This window comes from Petaurus breviceps, unplaced genomic scaffold, assembly GCF_028583685.1.
Source record: "Petaurus breviceps papuanus isolate PSGF00001 unplaced genomic scaffold, PetGlider_PUasm1.0 81, whole genome shotgun sequence".
NCBI classification, from domain to species: domain Eukaryota; kingdom Metazoa; phylum Chordata; class Mammalia; order Diprotodontia; family Petauridae; genus Petaurus; species Petaurus breviceps.
The window spans coordinates 796,364-812,051 of record NW_027186546.1 but is presented as its reverse complement, the minus strand read 5'-3'; the positions used below and the strand labels follow the sequence as shown (position 1 = coordinate 812,051).

The 15,688-nt window shown below is 39.6% G+C and overlaps 1 pseudogene; it reads left to right on the top strand.

Moving 5' to 3' along the window:
• The first annotated feature begins 4,537 nt into the window (after positions 1–4,537).
• On the top strand, positions 4,538–5,060 carry LOC138176067 (large ribosomal subunit protein P1 pseudogene; annotated as a pseudogene).
• Positions 5,061–15,688: the final 10,628 nt, after the last annotated feature.

Sequence of the window (15,688 nt, the reverse complement as noted above, 5' to 3'; positions counted from 1 at the left end):
GTTGGATCTAACTGAGCAGTGAACTGGCATGGCATCTTCCATTTTCTGTAAGCAAGAGAACATCTATGTCACATTCACAAGTGAATTTGATAGGGCAAATGCTCCTTAGCAATTGCTTTAAATTTGAACCCATTCTCCCCAGTCCCCTTGCAAGATTGTAATAGCCTATACTAGAGAGTATATGACATTACAGCATATTTGAGCCAAATTTAGTTTTCAGTAAATGGTGGTTCTTATTTAAAAAGATTCTGTAAAGTCATGATGTATATGCATAGAAATACTTTTAATGCTTTCTATGTTATTTCAAGCAGAAAACTTAAAAAATATATCTATTCCCTTCTCTCTTGGACCACTTTAGATCTCTTTGATTTTGAAAATATAAACTTTTGTTTTAGGGAGTTTTGCATCATTAGAAGAACCTTACAAATTCCCAAATGTAATATTTGATGCTAATATTTATTCCTATTCAACAATTTCTCTTCTCATTATATATTCAATGATTTTTTTCTTTTTATATAATTGCAATTTGTATTTTATCTTTTAAGCTCTCCCATATCTTTTGCTTGGTTAAGAATTTTCTCTCTAGCTGTTAGTTGCGAAAGGTGACTATTTTATTCACTAATTTAAAAAAAAATGATTTGACCTTTTATATATTCAGGTAGCATATTCATTTTGAACTTATTGTGGTATATGAGGGATAGAGGCAGCTAGGTGGCACCACAGATACAAAGCACTGGGTCTACAATCAGGAAGATCTGAGTTTAAATCTGGTCTACAACATTTATCAGCCATATGACCCTTGGTATGCCACTTAGCTTTCTGTCTTAATTTCTTCATCTGTAAAATGGAGATAAAAATAGCAACTACCACTCAGGAACATTGTCAGGATCAAATGAGATAATATTTCTAACGTGCTTTGCAAAGCTTAAAGCTCTATATAAATGCTACAATAATAGCGATTATAATGATTATTATTATTACACAGTCTCAGATGTTAGCCTAAATCTACATAACCCTATCTCTAGGTTTACCAGTTAGTGAACAGAGCTGAAGGGATTAAGAATGCTGAAGGTACCTGAGGTTACATACTGACTTCTATCCACAATTAACAGAAGTATCGCATTTGAATTTAGAGTTGAGAATTTTAGTTGACAGATGCAGGGTCCATCTAATAGATCTATATTAAAAGCCTCGTATAGTTTTGGACTGTTAGAAGGATGCACCCTGGAATCAGGCGCCTTCTCTACCCCCTCTCCAAGCTGTGGCCTTTTCATATTGGAATTGTTTCAGGTTGCAGATTTAGATGATGAAGATCAGAGCTGAGGGGTCAAGTCAGAAAGATTTCTGAGAACTGAATGGACAGGCTGGTCAAACACGTGCTGAGCCCCTGCTACCTTCCTTTCCCTCTTTCTTAGCTTCTGTGAAAGAACAGTTCTCTGGGGGGGGGGGGTGGTAACAGCAAGCACCCCAAGCGTCTTCAGGGCGGCTGCCCATATAGGTTCTTGGATCTGCTTTGATAAAGGTAAGCAACTCAAAATGGGTTAACAAGCTTACTTTAATCAGTCAGACATATATTGTTTACCTTGTTCAGGGGGAAAAGGCCAGCACCCCGAACTTCAAAGTATACAGGCAGAATTATCAAGACAGAAACAGATCAAGTAGACAGCTTTCCAAACTGTCCAGCCATTACATCCATATCCAATCAACATCTGGGTTTTTCAAAGGGGGGGGGGAGGCCCTGGACAACGGCTTCCCAGAATACAGATCAAATCACAGAACACTTCTCAAAGTGAGCCCCCAAAACAAAGCCTCAAATCAGGGCTTATATAGCCTTCTCCTGGCTCAGAGAATGTAACAACCTTTTGGATCCACTGGCCAATCAAAAAGTATCAACTGAAAAACAAGCCTCCCACCCCAGACTCCAGGTGCACTTTAGCCTAGGGGCAGGGAAGATCTTTAAATTAGCATTTCCATTGGTGGGGGGGTGGAACCAAGATGGCAGAGTAATGACAGGGAATTACCTGAGCTCTCCCCCAAACCCTTCCAAATTACCTTTAAAAATGACTCTAGGAGGCAGCTAGGTGGCACAGTGGATAGAGCACTGACCCTGGAGTGAGAAGGACCTGAGTTCAAAGCCAGACTCAGACACTTACTAGCTGTGTGACCCTGGGTAAGTTACTTAATCCCAGTTGCTTCAAAAAAAAGCCCACCAAAATGACTCTTAACAAATTCTAGAGGAGCGGAACCCACAAAAAGATGGAGTGATACAAATTTCCAGTCCAAGAAAACTTGGAAGTTCTGGAAGTAAAGATCTGATGCATCAGGGTGAGAGAGGAGCACGGTTCAGCACGGACCAGATCCCAGCAAATCTAGAGCAGGCCTGGGGCAACTGAATCCCGGGCAGGAGTGGTGGTTTCCAGACTTCTCAGCACACAGACACCAAAGACAGCTTGAATGTTCAGCAGGAATGGTCTGTCACACCTGGGTGACTGTGGAGCACAGTCCAGTGAAGACCACACCAACACAACCATGGCCACCGCAGACCAGAAGCAAGCCTTAGGGGTGACTGAATCAGCAGAAGCAGCTGATTCCTGAGCTCTCAGCACAGAAATGGTAAGGGGGTTGAATGGCTTGTCAGAAGGACATGACAGGGGTCTTTTTGCTAGCACTAACACAAGGGCTCTGTTTCCTTGCCTATACTTGGATGCAGGGTGTAGTCCTGGGTGGCAGTCCCAGGGTGAGGAGGACCACTAGCAGTGCAGAGCTTACAGCAGCAGTGAAGGGGTGACCATCTGTAATGGTGATGTAATTTGAATTTGAAGATCCCTTTTTGTATTGGCAAGGTAGCAGGTACTTAGCACTTAGTAACTGATCAAGCCTCTGTTGGGGAAACAGAAGGTATGGACTCCTGTCTGCTGTTACTTACATAACAGGAAGGGGTTGGCTGAAACAGGAACCTAATGCTGTGTGTATATAAGGAAAAGCCCCAGAGAGGCACAGTAAGAATTTCTGGGGACCAGCATCTGGTGGCAGAGCAGCTACAGAAGAGAGAATCAAGAACTGAGCCAGAATTTCCTGAAAACTTGTGGTGGTGGAGCTTCTTCTGAACAGGAGTCCAGGAGCCTAGGAGCCAGGAGCCCAAGAGACAGAGGAACCCAGGAGCCCAGCAACCAGGAGCCCAGGAGAAGACTGAGGAAGCAGAAGACAGGAAGTATGACCAGGATGTTGAGACTTTGTCTGTTTGTGGCTTGGTTGAGCCTTGAGTTCTCAGAAGCAGAAATTCTGAAGGAGTTGAGGTGGACCGGACCCTGCGAACTTCATCGTGGAGAAGGACCTACCCAGAGAGCTGGAGAAGGACCTACCCAGAGAGCTGTACAAGGAACTGGTAACTGTCTGCCATTGAATCCAGGTGACAGTCTGGTGAATCCAGGTAGAATCTGGGACCATGGGAGAGGATCCAGAGAATCTGAGAACAGGCCCCAAGATGAAAAGACCTCTCCTTGGGTACTGAGTAATTATGGAATTATAGTTTACTAGTGACCTAGGGGTAGAGGGTCTTTATTTTCTATTGTACTTAATGATTAATGATACTTAGTAATTTATTGCTGAATAAGTGACTGATTGAGTTAACTTAAGAGTGCCCCATGAGCGGAAGACTTTGACTATTGTACTTTGAGATAATTGTTCTTTGTTGCAAATATTGTGACCACTTTGGTGAAAGCTATATGGCCATTTTAATGATAAGCTGTTTGTGAATATAAGTTGTAATATTGTGAATGCTGTACCTTGATTTTCTGTGAATGTTTTGCTTTGATTGTTATGGAATAAATAGTGTTCACTATACTGTATAATCAGAACCTTAAAAGCTGTTCACAGTAGCATTCTTCTGGAAAGCTTCTGTGCATGGCATTACACCATCCTCACAGTTCCAGGGCAGAAAAGAGTGTTTGTGGTTACTCAGAGACTAGTGCACAGTCCAGGAGAGGAGCAAACACCTCTCCTTAGATCATACCACCTTGGAAGAACTAAAAATTTACAGGTCCCTAGAAGTAGCTCTGGAAACAGCTGCACAAAATCCCTGAAGCTTGGGACAGTGCACCTTCCACCCTGAAAGCAGAGCCTTACTTGATCAAAGAATTAAAGGTTAAGTAATAGTCTGAGAAAATGAGCAAACAGAAAGAAATTCTGGCCATAGAAAGTTACTATGGTGACAAGAAAGATCAAAACACACACTGAGAAGAAGACAACAAAGTCAAAGTTCCTATATCCAAAGCCTCCAAGAAAAATATGAATTGATCTCAAACCATTGGAAGAGCTCAAAAAAAGATTTTGAAAATCAAGTAAGAGAGGTAGAGGAAAAATTTGGAAGAGAAATGAGAGTGATGCAAAAAAATCATGAAAAGTGAGTCAACAGCTTGGTAAAGGAGACCCCAAAAATACTGAAGAAAATAACACCTTAAGAAACAGACTAGGACAAACAGTAGAGGAGGTCCAAAAGTTCACTGAGGAAAATAATTCCTTAAAAATTAGAATGGAGCTTTTTCTCTTCAGTTGTCTGTAAGGTGCTTGGTTCTTCTTCAGAAGCTAAGGCAACGTGGGGGTGAACCCTCACTTCAGCTGGTGACTAGCACCACTACAAACAAGCCTCTCCTCATCTGTCTACTGAAATGGCCATCTCCAAGCTCGCCTGCATCTACTCTGCCCTCATCCTTCAGGACGATGAGGTTACTGTCACGGAAGATAAAATCAATGCCCTCATTAAAGCAGCAGGTGTAAATGTTGAACCATTCTGGCCTGGATTATTTGCCAAGGCCCTGTCCAATGTCAATGTTGCAAGTCTCATCTGCAATGTAGGAGTTGGTGGACCTGCCCCAGCAGCTGGTGGTGCTGCCCTTGCTGGAGGGGCTGCTCCTGCTAGCACAGCTGCCCCAGCTGGGGAGAAGAAGAAAGAGGAAGCAAAAAAAGAAGAATCTGAGGAGTCCGATGATGACAGGGGCTTTGGTCTGTTTGACTAAATATTTTTTGTAACATTAAATAAAAAGCTTAACTCAAAAAAAAAATTGGAATGGAGCAAATGGAAGCTAATGACTTTATGAGAAGTCAAGAAACAATCAAAACCAAAAGAATGAAAAAACAGAAGACAATGTGAAATATCTCATTGGAAAAACAACTGACCTAGAAATTAGACCCAGGAGAGATCATTTAAAAATTATTGGACTATGTGAAAGCCATGATCAAAAAAAGAGCATAGATATCATCTTTCAAGAAATTATCAAGGAAAACTGCCATCACATTCTAGAACCAGAGGGGAAAATAGAAATTGAAAAAATCCACTGACTACCCCCTGAAAGAGATCTCAAAATGAAAACTTCCAGGAATATTATAGCCAAATTCCAGAGTTCTCAGGTGAAGGATAAAATATTGCAAACAGCCAGGAAGAAATGATTCAAGTACTATTCAAGTACTATGGAGCCAGAGTCAGAATAACTCAAGATTTAACAGCTTCTACATTAAAGGATCATTGTAATGTCACGCACAAGCAGCTTTCCAGAAGAATGCTACTGTGAACAGCTTTTAAGTTTCTGATTATACAGTATAGTGATCACTCTATTTATTCCATAACAAATCAAAGCAAAACTTTCACAGAAAATCAAGGTACAGCATTAACAATATTACAACTTATCACAGAAAATCACAATATATTCACAACATAGTCTCAGAGTACAATAGGCAAAGTCTTCTACTCATAGGACAACTAAATTAACTTAGTCACTTAGTAGTCTTAAAGTACAATAGTCAAAGTCTTCCCCTCATGGGGCAACTAAGTTAACTCAACCAGTTACCTATCAGTAGTCTCAAAGTACAATAGTCAAAATCTTCCACTCCTGGGGCAAATAAGTTAACTCAATCAGTCACTTATCAGTAACAATATCTCAAAGTACAATAGTCAAAGTCTTCTACTCTTGGGGCAAAGTCTTGATTAACTCAATCAGTCACTATTCAGCAATCAATTACTAAGTACCATCACAAAACCCTCTACCCCTAGGTCACTAGTAAACTATAATTCCATAATTACTCAGTACCCAAGGAGAGGTCTTTTCATCTTGGGGCCTGTTCTCAGATTCCCTGGATCCCCTTCCATGGTCCCAGATTCTACATGGCTTCATCAGACTGTCACCAGGGTTCAATGGCAGACAGCTTCCAATTCCTTGTCCAGCTCTCTGGGCAGGTCCTGCTCCACACTGAAGTTCACAGGGTCTGGTCCATGTCAGATCATTCACCATTTCTGCTCCAGGGAATTCAAGGCTCAATCAAGCCACAAACAAAGTGTCAGCATCCCAGTCATGCTTCAGTCACCTGGCCTTCAGGTTCTTGGCTCTGGGCTCCTGGCTCCTGGGATCCTATTCAGAAGAAGCTCTACCACCACAAGTTCTCAGGAAATTCTGGCTCAGTGCTCCAATCTTTCTTCTGTAGCTGCTCTGCTACCAGATCCTGGTCTCAAGAAAATTCTGACTGTGCCTCTCTGGGGCTTTTCTTATACACACACAGCATTAGCTTCCTGTTTCAGCCAACCCCTTCCTGTTATGTCAGTAACAGCAGACAGGAGTCCATACCTTCTGTTTCCCCAACAGAGGCTTGATCAGTTACTAAGTGTTAAGTACCTGCTACCTTTGCCAGCACAAAAGGATCTTCAAATTCAAATTACATTACTGTTACAATCATCTAGGCTTGGAATACAATATTCTGGAGGGCAAAATGGCTAGTGTTGCAACCAAGAATCACCTACCCAACAAAACTACATATAATCCTTCAGGGGAAAAAATAGACATTCAATGAGGTAGAGGACTTTCAAACATTCTTGATGAAAAGACCAAAGCTGAGTAGAAAATTTGACTTTCAAATACAAAATTCATGAGAAGCCTAGAAAGGTAAACAGAAAAGGGAAATCATAAGGGACTTAAACTATTTACATCCCTACATGGAAAGATGATATTTATAACTCATAAGACCTTTCTCATTATTAGGTTAGTTGGAAGGAGTATATATAGAAAGAGGATAGAGATGTGAGTTGAATATGAAGGGATGACATTAAAAAAAATTAAGGGGTGAGACAGGGGAATGTACTGGGAGAAAGAGAAAGGGAGAGGTAGAATATAAATTATGTCACATAAAAGAGGCAAGAAAAAGCTTTTACATTGGAGGGGAAGAGGGGGGAGATTAGGGAAAGTAAGTGAACCTTACTGTAAAGCCAAGCACAAGCAGCTCTCCAGAGGACTGCTGCTGTGAATAACTCTAAGGTTCTGATCACATGGTATAGTGAACTCTTTATTTATTCAGCAATAAACTGGGGCAAAACATTCACAGAAACCAAAGTACAGCATTCACAATGATATAATATAACAACTTATCACTTCAGTGGCCACATAGTTTTAAACAAAAGATATCATTCAATAAGTCCTTAACTCAAAGTACAAAGGTCAAAATTTTTCCACCCCTAGGTCACATTATCTTAATCTCTCAGTCAAAAAGTCTTCTTTCTTCTTAATTGGAGATTAGTTTCCAATCATCTTTAACTCAATCATCCTTAAGGGGTACAAGGAACAAAGTACAAAGTTCTCCCACCCCTAGATCACACACCCCTAAATCTTCTCAGTCAGCACTAAGTACCCAAGGAGAGGTCATTTCATCTTGGCTCAAGGTTGGCTCCCAAATTCCATGGTTCCTCTTCCAGGGGTCCAGCTCTTGTCTGAATCTACCCAACTGTCACCTGGATTTACAGTCAGGCATCTCTCAGCTCCTCGTCCAGCTCCTTGTCCAGCACCTATTTTATACTGAAGCTCACAGTGTCCAGTCTTCATAAAGTCTTTCACAGTTTCTGTTTCTAGGAAGGCAAAGCTTAACAGAGCCAAAACAACATTCTTAAGCATTCCCGGCACCATCATCAATTCACTATCTGCCTGTGAAATCAACACAGACCCACAAACAAGGTCTGAGAACTCAACACAAATCATCAGTATAGTCCCAGGACCTCTGAAACCCTCCTCCAGGACTTCTGTAAACAGATAACAAGAAAATCCTCTTTCAGGGCTTCCAGTAAGGTCCCAGGGCTTTTGTACAAAGTATTATAAACACAAATCAACACAGACAGAACAGACAGAGTGCCAGCCACCACAAGTATTCCCTTCTCAGTTCTGCTCTCTCCTGGCTTGTGCTTCTGCTTTTACATGGTCATTAGCTCCTCCCTGTTCTCCCCACCTCTTACATCTTACCTGTTCCTGTCTTTGGCAAGCCCCTCCCACTGTGGGTTTCACAAGTTCTGTTTCTTAACAAAGACTTGATAGAATCATGGGCAAGGCTCAACTAAAAGAAGGTGCTAAATACTTGTTTGCTTGCCACTACACTTACTTTCATCACAATTGGCTTAAAGGGGGAATAACATACACAGGCAATGGGGTATGGAAATCTATCCTACCCTACAGGAAAGGAGATGGGGAAGGGGATAAGAGATGGAGGGAGGTCTTAAGAGAATGGGGGTGATAGAAGGGAGGGCAGATTGGGAGAGGGGGCAGTCAGAAGCAAAAACACTTTTGAAGAGGGATAGTTGAAAAGAGAGAGAATAGAATAAATGTGGGGGAGGAGTAGGATGGAAGCAAATACAGGTAGCAATAGTAACTGAAAAAAATTTCGAAGCAAGTTTCTCTGATAAAGTCTCATTTCTCAAACATATAGAGAATTGCGTCAAAAAAAATTTTTAAAGAGCCATTTCACAATTGAGAAATAATAAAAAATATATTTTCAGTTGAATTAATCAAAACTATCTATAGCCATATGAAAAATATGAACTCACTATTGATTAGAGAAATACAAACTAAAACAATTTTGAGTTACTACCTCATACCTATTAGATTGGCTAATAGGACAGAAAAGGTAAATGACAAATGTTGTAGGGGATTGGGAAAAATGAGATATTATTGCACTGTTGGTGGAGTTGTAAACTGATTCAACCATTCTGTAGAGCAATTTGGAACTATGCCCAATGGGCTATAAAACCATGCATTCCTTTTGACTTAGCAATACCACTACTAGATCTGTATCCCAAAAGAGATGAAAAGCAAAATGGAAAAGAATCTATATGTATAAAAATATTTATAACAGCTCTTTTCTGGAGGCAAAGAATTATAATTTGAGGGGATGTCTATCAATTGGGCAATGGCAGATTATGTGATTATGATGGAATACTATCGTGCTGTAAGAAATGATGAGCAGGATGCTCTCAGAAAAACCTGGTATGGGCTGATACAAAGTGAAACATACAATGTACAAAGTAACAGCAATATTGTAAGATGATCAGCTGTGAATGACTTAGCTAGTCTCAACAATACAATGTCCTCTGAAGGACTTGTGATGAAAAATGCTATCCATCTCCAGAGGAAGAACTGATAGTGTCTGAATACAAATTGACACATACTTTTTTTTACTTTATGTTTTTCTTGAGTTTTTTTGGTCTATGTTTTCTTTCACAACATGACTATAATGGATATGTTTTGCATGATTACACATGTATAACCTAAATCTAATTGCTTGCCTTCTCAGTGGAGGAGTGTGTGGGGAGAGAAGGAGGAAGGGAGAGAATTTGGAACTCCAAGTTTTAAAAACAAATGTTAAAAATTGTTTCTACATGTAACTGGGGAAAAATAAAGCACTAAATAATTTTAAAAAAATTTTCCATTGGCTATTCAAACCTTTTACTATTTGACTCTTCTCCCTTTCAAAAAGGTAAGGCATTAAGGCAGAGAAACCAATTTTATTCCACATCAACTGAAACCCTCAGGTAGCCAGTCAGAGATGCACTTGAATTGTTATACATACTGTCTATTCCTGTTATCACCAAAAATCTGGTCTGCTGTCTAATCACATGACTCATTGCTATTCCCTGTTCTGATATCTATTGTTATGACTGAGGCTAGAAGGGAAGACATTTATTAATGTCTTCCATCTCAAATGGCTGGAAATTGATGTGCTATCAATTGATAAATATTTAACAATAAAAATATTAATATTAAGGGTGCTTTTGCTACTTTTTGTGTTAAGATACCATGGTCTCTGGGGTGGCCAGCTGGCACAGTGAGTAAGAGTGCCAGTTCTAGTGTTGGGAGACCTGGGATTGGTTCCGGCCTCTGATACTTGGCACCCACACAAAAATAATAACTGGCCGTGTAACATTGAGCAAGTTACTTAACCCCGATTTCTTAAAAAAAAAAAAAAAGATACCATGGTCTCTGATGTATTAGGACTAAAGGAAAGTGCATCAAATCCATTTTACTTTTTCCTGCTTATTGCTCCTAATATTGAACACTGACATTGTAGTTGTCCAGTTATTGATATCTGTCTGGTGGCATCCAACTTTGCACTTGTAAGTTATATAGATCGGTGGGTTATTGCTTGTCCACATGTAGAACTCTGTGTGGCACACATAGTTTTGAAATCTTTCAAAGATAATGGGATAATAGGGTGATCCTTATTGAATCTTCAGTTGGCAAATGTCTTAGGCTTCTGTCAGCCATCACTTTCTTGGTTTAAAATTGCCTCTTGGTCATTCAGTCTGCTCTCTGGATGACTTAAATGGCATCTGGATAACCAGTACAAAGAGCTTGATTTGATTAGGGGTAAAAAAAACCCTAGTCCTGTACATGTGTGTGAGGCAGATAAGTTCTTGAAGACCATATTCATTCCACTCATCCAAAAAAATCTCCAAAAGGTATAAAGGGAATAATACCACGATATCTTTGTTTGTAGCATAGTTTCTGAATTTCCCTTCTTTCCATGTGTGGTTCCTTCTAACCAGATATCCACAGATAAGACTGTTGATGTCAACCCAGGAGTGACTGTGCACATCTGTAATTCCTGCTACTTGGGAGGTTGAGATTGGTGTTTCTCCTGAGCTTAATAGTTCTGAGCTAATTATATGTACACACTGTTGGGTACCAGTATGTTGAACTCCCAAGACTGGGACACCGCCAGATTGATGGATTAACAAATCCGGGTCTGAAGCAAAACATACTAAAACCTCTGTGCTAATCAACAGTGACACTGAGCTGGCGAGTAGCTATCCCACTTCCAGCCTGGGTGACATAGACAGATTCAGTCTCAAAAGAGTTTCAAAAAGGAAAAAAAAAAGATTGTTGAAGTCTTTGCAATGATAGCATAGGTTCTTGTTGTTTTTAAAATCTCCACCAGTAACTATTTAAATTTATGTTGACTTCTATTTTCTAAGGTTAAGTATTCATTTCTTGTTACAACAAGAGGCCCATATAGTTAACACATGCTGAACAAAACCAATACTTTTCAGTTGACAGCATTAAGACAACAACCTCCAGTCTATCAAACATTTTCAGTAATTAGGCTAAAGTCTTTTTAAATACAGTGATTTGATCCAGGTTGACCAACTTCTCTGAGTAGTTCATATTACCTGTCACTATTTTCCATGAATTTCGAAAAGGTGTCCTATGTTCTTGTTAGTCTACCATGGAACAAATTATAGTAATCTTTTCTTCGTATTTATCTCAACAAGAAATGAATATTGAACCTTAGAAGACAGAAGAATTTACTAGGTAGTCATATTCAAAGGGGGTAGCTAGATGGCACTGTGGATAAAGCACTGAACAGTGGACACCAGTGTCAATGGGTCATAGAATATGTGAAGGAGAATAACGTATAAGAAGACTGAAAAGTTAGTAAGGGACCAGGTTATGAATGATGTTAAAAGCCAAATAAAAGATTTTATATCTGGTCCTTCTAGGTGGTTGCTCTGGTCCTTTATCTCAGAGCAGGCAATTCTTTAAGACCTTTCTTGAAATGGTCAGAAGTCATGAAGAAATGTACATCTTACATATCCTTCAAGAAGTGAAAGTGTTCTATATCTACAATGAATTTCTTCCTTCTATTCTCCTTACAATCTTCAAGCTTTAAAGGGAATCTGAAATCAAGCACCTCAGGATACTCTGAGGATGTTGATAGCTCAAGGAACGACATTAGATTGTAAGGAAACTTGGTGTGTCCTGGTCACTATTTCTCTTAAAAAAAAATTCAACACTGGAGACATTAATGACCAGGGCCTTTATGTACTGATTTCCTACTAGCAATTTAAAGTACTTAAGATACTGAAGAGGGGCGGCTAGGTGGTGCATTGAACAGAGCACTGGCCCTGGAGTCAGGAGAACCTGAGTTCAAATATAGCCTCAGACACTTAACACAAAAACTAGCCGTGTGACCTTGGGCAAGTCACTTAACCCCAATTGCCCTCCAAAAAGTAAAAAAAAAAAAAAGACACTGAAGAAGCTTGACTTTGTCCCAATCAAAGTAGAAACTTCATGAATGCTTTTGCATGTGACCAGAGTCACATCGAGGCAGAAAGATTTTGTTGTTGTTGACAATTGGGACTCCTCTTGAAAATTCCAAATGTTTTATGCTGTACTATAGATTTAGACCAGGATCCTAGATACAGAGTTGGAAGGGGTATTAGAAGTTTTCAAACCCAACACCCTCATTTTACAGATGAGGAAACTGAGCTCCAAAGGGTTAAATAGCTTGCCAAGGATTACATAGCTAGTCAGTGTTTGAGTTGGGATTTGAACTCAGGTCTTCCTGACTCTCTGAATCCAGGGCTCTATCCTCAGTGCTGACCTTCTTCCCCCAGAACAGATTGTCCTTTTTACTCAGAACACAGAGGCCTAATCCTTGGAACAGTTGTAAAACCATATCCATATCCATATCCATATACAAAAAATGATGATTAATTGATAGCCATTGTCAAGCACAATGTCCCTTCAATCTTCAGTCAGTAGTCCTAGAGGAACAGGCTTAGGGAGAGCCAATGGGTAGGTCTTGCCTCTAGTTCCTTAGTCATTTCCAAACATTTCTCCAACTGACTATAGTTTCTATTACATCAAAGACCGATTCTTTTCTTGGATGTGCAATGATAACCCTAGAGTAACCTACTCTTCCTTGTGAATGCTATCCAAAGGCATCAAATTCACATCAGCTGGCCATTTCTATTTGAGTTTGACACCACTGTGACCAGGGACTGATATCAACAAGTTTGTACCTCCCTATTATCAGAAGAAATGAGATAACATGGCATCCTGAAAAATAGTCTTCAAGGTTCTGACTTGTTTGGTCAGGTCCTCCCTCTTAGTGTTTGCTGGTAGCACTGGAGTCTATTTGGCAGACTTTCATTCCTTTTGTCAATTCTTTTTACATGCATGTCTTTTTTTCCCCTTCCTGAATCCACTTTATTAGTTATATTAATAATTAATTAATAACTGGGCGTGCAATCCTATTTGGGGGGCAATATCTCAATAGCAGTTTGTTAGCTAAGACCCTGCTTAAGCAATAAAGCAAGCCTAATATGGTTCCTGTGCTCTTAGGTCACTGCCTCTTTAAGTTCTACTTTCTATAATATCTTTTCTAGACATTGTACTTCTTGCTACCTCTTGGATTATAGTTGAGAATCTACAGAAAATTTCTCCATACTCTTCATGCCCTCAAAGAGGTGATTTAGTACTCTCAAGCAGTCATGTGCTGTAACAGGATCATTTTGACCATATAAAGCATATCAAACACAGACCCTTTGAGCTTTTCAGGCAGTTTATATCTGACATCAATTTCCCATAACATCTGTTTTGGATACATAGATTAGAATTGTAAGTCAGAAGGTAGTATCTCATTAGAATGAGAACTAATTCTCTAGTCTAAGGACCTCAGTTCAAAACCTACTCCTGATACAATTAGTGAATAGTGAATCCTGTGAAGTGTCTGCATGAATTTGAATTTGTACTATTTAAAGTTATCACTATATACAAGATGGTAAATGCTTCTAGCCCAATGGAAATATACAACGTGAATTTGAATAATATGACCATTTTGTGGGATTCATTATTTGCACTAGTTGGAACCTAGTTGTACTACCTGTGTGATCTTGGGTAAGTTACTTATTCAGGGACTGTCCATTGTTACTTTTTGCATAAGGTATAGGACCTGATAGTAGGTGCCTGAAAAGTGTTTGTTGACTGACACTCTTCTTTACCTTCAGTTTCCTCATTTGTAAAATGAGGGTGTTGAAGTAGATGATCTCTGAGATCCCTTCCACTTCTAGCTCTACGATCCTATTATCTCAGTAGCACACACCACTTAGATTTCATATTTCCCCTATTCTTCTAGTCCATGAGTTATTAGTCTTTTTTTGTGTCATGGCACTCTGGTGAAGACTATGGATCCCTTCCCAGAATAATGTTTTTAGATGAATAAATTAAATATATATGATTACAATGGAAATCAGTTATGTTGAAATAGTTATAAAAACACTTAACCTCAAGTTTGTGATCTAGTTCATAGACCCCCTCATGAACTAGAAATCTATAGGGGTCTGAAATCTATATGGGTCAATAGATCTCAGATTAAGAATACTTCTTTTAATGTTATAACATCTCCTGAGAACAATGACTGGTTCCTATTGGAGACCTATTCATGATGTAGTTGTAATATATGTATTAGAGACTTCCTAAAGGATTGTGTTGATACTGTTTGGTGATGAAGTAGTTTTTAGGAATGGAGGAACATTCTCCTTTTCCCATAATCTTCTGATATCTGGCACAGATCTCTCTTCTTATTTTTTGAAGGGGGGAAGATAAGACAATTGGAGTTAAGTGACTTGCCCAAGGTCACATAGCTAGTTGAGTGTCAAGTATCTGAGGTCATATTTGAACTCAGGTCCTACTCACTCCAAGGCTGGTGCTCTATTCACTGTGCCACCTATCTGCCCCATCTCCCTTCTTTTTTTAGGAACTGAGTGTCCAAGGCAAGGTGTTTGATTCTTATGTTCATGGGCTCTACATCTTCAAGTGTCTCTAGGAAATTTGGAAGGCTTACCCAGTATTCCAAACCCATGCTTCATGGCCTTTTCAGTGGTGTACTCATCACAATTAAGAAATATTCTGAAACCTCAAATGCATTGATGTTCATCTGCATTCATTTCTGTGCCTATCTTCTAATAATTATAAAACATTTCCTGTAGGCCATCCTCATGGTACAAAGAGAATTCTGGGGGCAGATCATATTCAGTATACTGCTATATATGTGACCCTAGATGAAATCCTAAAAGGTAACACTAGTGTCAGAGATTCCCCTGGCATAAAAAGTTCAGGTACATTTTAGGTGATTTTAAAAATATTTATTGGATAGGATGTCTCAGAAAATTGGGGGAAATTCATGCATGATGCCACCTAATATATACTGATAACAGCCCCTCACACGTATGCAATTTACTTTATAAGTTACAGAATCAAGATTTAATTGAAATGAGGAAAACAAAACAGAACCTCTTAACTACACTGCCATTAGTCTCCAACATCCTGAGTCTAGGCAAATTTAGAGTCCTAGGTATATGGGTTCCCATGACTAAGGGTCTCTAACTGCCAGATTTTTGTCAATAATTGCTAACTCTAAGGTAAATTACTGGAGTTTTCTCATTGTGGTCACTGCGCAGTTCCCAGCAGCTGCCAGCAGGTGGCTCCATATGTAACTCTACAGCCCCCATTGGTGAGTTTTGCCTTCATCCTCTTGCCTTCAGTACCTGAAAGCTATTCCCTTTGCCATTGTGTCTAAAACTTGTCCTAAGTGGAATTGGCCT